Source organism: Monodon monoceros, unplaced genomic scaffold (genome assembly GCF_005190385.1).
Source record: "Monodon monoceros isolate NGI ecotype Baffin Bay Population unplaced genomic scaffold, NGI_Narwhal_1 Super_Scaffold_15, whole genome shotgun sequence".
Classification (NCBI taxonomy): domain Eukaryota; kingdom Metazoa; phylum Chordata; class Mammalia; order Artiodactyla; family Monodontidae; genus Monodon; species Monodon monoceros.
Genome location: NW_021703771.1, coordinates 60,642,291 through 60,647,403, shown reverse-complemented (window position 1 = coordinate 60,647,403; position 5,113 = coordinate 60,642,291).

Sequence of the window (5,113 nt, the reverse complement as noted above, 5' to 3'; positions counted from 1 at the left end):
GAAAGAAGACAAGAAAAAGTGAACTAGCATCTTCAGAGTGGTTTGAGGCAATAGTGGGTTCCCACAAAAGAAGAGGCTACTATGAAAAAGGAGCAGGCAGGGCTTCCCTGGTGGCGCAGTGGTTGACAGTCCACCTGCCATTGCAGGGGACATGGGTTCGTGCCCCGGTCCGGGAAGATCCCACATGCCACGGAGCGGCTGGGCCCGTGAGCCATGGCCGCTGAGCCTGCGCGTCCGGAAGCCTGTGCTCCACAACGGGAGAGGCCACAACAGTGAGAGGCCCGCGTACCGCAAAAAAAAAAAAAAAAAAGAAAACAGGCAGGGAACATGAAAGAAGCCATGACAAATTAAAAATTCCCCAAATACATTTTAAAAATCAGGAGAATTGAACCATTGGTATGGCTGAAAACTAAATCAGTAATCTGGAAGATAAAGTTGAGAAAATAGCTCAGAATGTAGAGAATGACAGAAAAGGAAAGTATCCAAAAGCTGGGATGGAGGATAGAGCTAGAAATCTATTCATATGTAACTAATCCAAGATCAGAGGACAAAAATGAATAATCAAATAAATTAGAAAAGATAACTTTCCTGCCCTAAAAAATGACTTTCAGATGGAAAATACCCACCATGTGCCAAGAACTATTCTGTTGAAATTTTGAAATTCCTAGTATAAAGCTTTCAGAGAGAATTCCCAAGATACCTACAAAAAAACAAAGAACAAAAAACCCCAGAAGATTAATAATATTGATGCTAAAAGACAGTAGAGCAAGACTTCAAAATTCTCAGGGAAAATTATTTTGAACTTCTGCCAGCAATTATAGCCAGCAAACTGTTACTCAAGAATTAAGACAAAATAAGATATCCAATGACTGAGAAAGTTTGTCCTATGTTCTCTTCCTGGAATGACTTGGGGATGTAGTGCAGGAAAAGGAAAACTGAATCCAACGAACAGAACTGTCTGAGGAATAAAATGAAAAGATGTTTCCAGTTACCAGCTGTTAATCAGGCCTAGAAGGCAACTGGCCCAAATTAGAACAAGGAAGACAGGAAGTAGTGATTGAAGAACATGTTTAATAATCTGGAAGATCTTAGATATGTAAGAAGGTACATGTATGGCTGTTCTATCCATTAGAGTAAAGGAAACAAAAACTATTCAGATATCATGATAAGATAAAGCAAACTGAAATGTGACATGACTTGGAAAAATAGAAGGGGTGTAAGGAAAAAGAATCCATTTTTCCGTCATTTTTTGGGGGGTGTATATTTTTGATAGCATAAAATCACATTCCCATCTTTATGGGCCTTACATACTCCTTGATGCTGCAGTTAATATTTATATATTTTGAATATCTGAATACCTGTTACTGGTTTTCAGTTTTTAAAGTCAAACTATTTTGGAAACTTCCCTAAATTAACCTTGGAAGATGTCCTCCAGCGCCCTGAGTGCTGCAGGTCTGCCCAGGAGGAGGTTCTAGAGAGGCAGACCCAGGAGACCCCTCCTCCCACCTCACCTGTTCTTTCCCTCCTGCCCACGCAGGGAGGGTGAGAGGCCCTTCTGGCCGTCTGTAATGGATATTCCCCTAAGCCTGAGACCAGACTTTTAAAAGAAATCTTCAAAACCTGTGGTCCTTCTTTGCTTTGGATTTGCTTAGCTCCTGGCAATTTCTGGTGTCCTTTCCTTGGAGCTGTTTGCAGCTTCCTGTCACCACCATTAACAGTAGGTAGATCCGCCCCAAGCTGTCCCAGTGATGAGCCCCTCACTTCAGGCTTTGCAGGTGAGCGTTTCCAGGTATACTTTTAGGAAGACATTTTGCTCATGTGTATCTAAAGCAAGCCTTCTGGAATATGTCCCGGTGTTCATTAGTCTAACGGTCCCAAGCGTTCACGTTGTCAGTCTCTGTTGCCACACTTGTCAGCGCTGCAGTCAGTACTGACTCACCCAGGGCCTGGGCAAACCATTGGCGTCACTACTCTGAGGCTTCTGCCAAACAAATGCTAGGTAGCTCTTCTGGGAAGAGTCATATTTCTGATTGCAGCCGGCCATTCATCAAGCGTCTGGAATTTGCCTAATCTTGTCTGTTGGCCCAGGATATGCCCTCTTCATGCTCTGATTAAGCTTTCGCATCCCACACCTCATTGCATTTCTCATCCACATTCCTTAGTCCAGTCTTTATTTCAGGAGATATCATTATACTCCAATCTCAGATAACTGCCATTCCAGTGTGACTCAACAGTTTCTAGCAAAACTTTGAAAAATACTCCTTGGAATAGTAAGGACTGGTGGAGTCACTGAATCATAACCAGGTAGAGTCTCCAGGGATCTTGAGATCACCCTGTACAGCCCTCTCCCACTCCCAAATGGACAGCTGAAGCACAAAGGGATTAACCGACTTGCCAAAGATCTTACAGCAAATAGAGCCTCTCGTTGGAACTGGATGTACAGAAATACACAAGTATCAAAGAGGTAGAGGTATTCTGAGGACAATGGAAATAATTGCAGATTCTGGTAAATATTTTGGTATTCCTCCCACAGATAGTAAGCAGCTGGCCTCTATCTCCACTGAGGATAAGATATGGGGGGTGGGGGGAAGGTTCTTAATTACAGTTTGAGTTTTTATGTAAAAGAAGTACTTCATTTGAATGTTTCAATCTCAGAAATAATGAATGGTGAAGGAGGGTGGGAGCCCCTTTCTGGACTCTAAGCACGGCTGGTGCCCCTGTCGGGGGCAGATGAGCTGCAGGGGTGAGGGTTGGGAGTAACTTCTGTGACAGCATGAGCTCACCAGGTGCCGGTTGCCAGTGTGGAAGCGGATTCCCGCACAGGCATCAAACGTTCTCTCCGTAGCATGCAGCATCTCATCAAGGGGTCCACATATCAGATCACAAGGTCTCCCTCTGGGAAATAAGCAGCAGGGGCGCACAAATTTCTAAACAGGAGAAATCTGAGTTTCATGCAACATCCTTGAGAAATCAGAGCGTGTAAGAATCATCAGGATGGGTAAAAACCTGAAGATCAGCATATTTATCTCTTCAGGGAGATTTTTGAACCATTTCTCTGATATTTAAAGTTGAGCAGAATACCTGCTTCTGGGGTCCTTTTTGCATTCAGTTCAGGTATCTTGGGTGAAGTGCACCCTCCTACTAAGTAGTAATAAATCACCAGAAAGCAGTTCCAAGGGATTATTTATAACTCCCTGGGATTCCATGGCCCCTGGCTGGGCCTTGGGCTGAGTTAATGGTCTGTGGTCAGACTGTATTCCATCATCAGGATGGATATTGCCCTGTTCCCTGTGGCAGTGACATAAAGCGCTTATGAAGCACTTGCTCTGAGCTGTGACCGCCCTCTCCTCTCCTCTCCTGCCCTTCCTGTTAGCCTAAATAAAGGGAGAGAGTTCCCAGCTCCTGGACAGTGGTCACAAGGAATGTACTGCACCCTTTCCTCAGGATATGCATAGTGCATCCTGATCTTGAGAAAGACTAACTCCCTGAACTTTAAGGTTAGAAATAATTAGACAAGAAAATCCCTTCCCTTGATTTCTTGTAACTGTCAAAAATGATGAGTACTGAAAACATTGCTCCAGGCCAGACTTCTCACTCTCCGTGAACCTTTGCACTATATTGTTTATAGAAAGAATATGACATCCCGTGGCATGATAACATGAGCTTTGCTATTTCTGCCTTTTGACTGTTCATTTTGCTTTGCTATCTATCACAAGAACCCACATAGCGCCAGAAACCTAAATAAATGCTCTAATTACTTCAGACTGTTCAACACACTCTCCCTGTCATTCACCTCTCCTTCATCACAGAAGAAATCTCCTTCTGTCTTCACCAACCCCTTTTGGAAAAATGATTTAAACCTTGGCAGCAATAGATAGATTTGTATATCCTATTTTGATTGCTTTGGAGGTCAACCATACAGAAAGCAACATTTAATTTTCAAGCTCTGAAGGATCTGAAGGTGGCCCGGTCCTGTTTTCCCTTTTGTCATCATTTGTATATTTTGAAACACATAAGTGTCATCCCTATGCTTCCCACGCAGTGCTCTGAAGATGAATTTCAACACTCTTCTATTCTCCACAGACTGCAAGCTCCCAGAAGGCAGGGATTATTTTTTATATTAGATGCATGCCAGGATTTTCTTTTTTTTTTTTTTTTTTGCTGTGGCGCAGGGCATGCGGGATCTTAGTTCCCAGACCCCCACAGTGGAAGCGCGGAGTCTTAACCACTGGACTGCCAGGGAAGTCCCTGGTGCCTTTGACAGAGTGGAAAGTGAATACAAGTTTCCTGTACTAAATTTAATAAAAATAAAAATCACTATATGACTGTATGAACTGTCTTGTGTTCTGGAGAAATAACATACTATTTACTGTGAGACTGAAACCAAGTCGTAATAATTAGGCTAGTCTTTACTTATTTCTGGGTAGGTGCATTCATCCCACAAACAAGAATACAGAAGCCAGGCGTCCTGGCCCATCAGACGGTCTGATGCCAGGTGCTTGTTCTTGGCAAAAGGTTGGTGGCCCAAGTGGTGGGGAGTGGAGCCAGAGCCCTCAGACCACTCAGGAGGTGTGGCCTGGCCCAGGCCTTGTTCAAGTGCATTGTATTCAGAGAGTTCATTAAAAGTGACCCCTTGACCACCACTCTTCAAGGGCCTTGGTTCCACTGTGTGGCTGAAAGGCAGTGGTTGTGTCACCAGTGCCTTAGGTCTCCCAGAATGACTCATAGAATTTCTGTAATGCTCTCCAAAGTGTATGTCTGGGATCTGAAGGAGGAAGAGACACCTTGTACTCGAAAACTTAAGAGAGAGTAGGTACTAACGAATCAATCTAATAAAAAAAGTCAAATTGGCAGCATGAACTAACATTTTTGTGGGAATTTGAAATCAGATATGTATTGACTTAAGTGTTTCAGATTAAACTCACTAAAGCAATGCATTCATACCTTATAAAATGAATGGAATAATCTGGCCATTTGATGAGGAGGTGACATCATGGGCCAGAAAAGTCCCTGGGGCCAGAGCTTGGACGTGTCATTCACAACTTCTACTTTCAGTGCCTAAAACCCTGAAGCCATTTTCTTCCCTTTTCCGCTCTTTATTCCTGTGATAGTT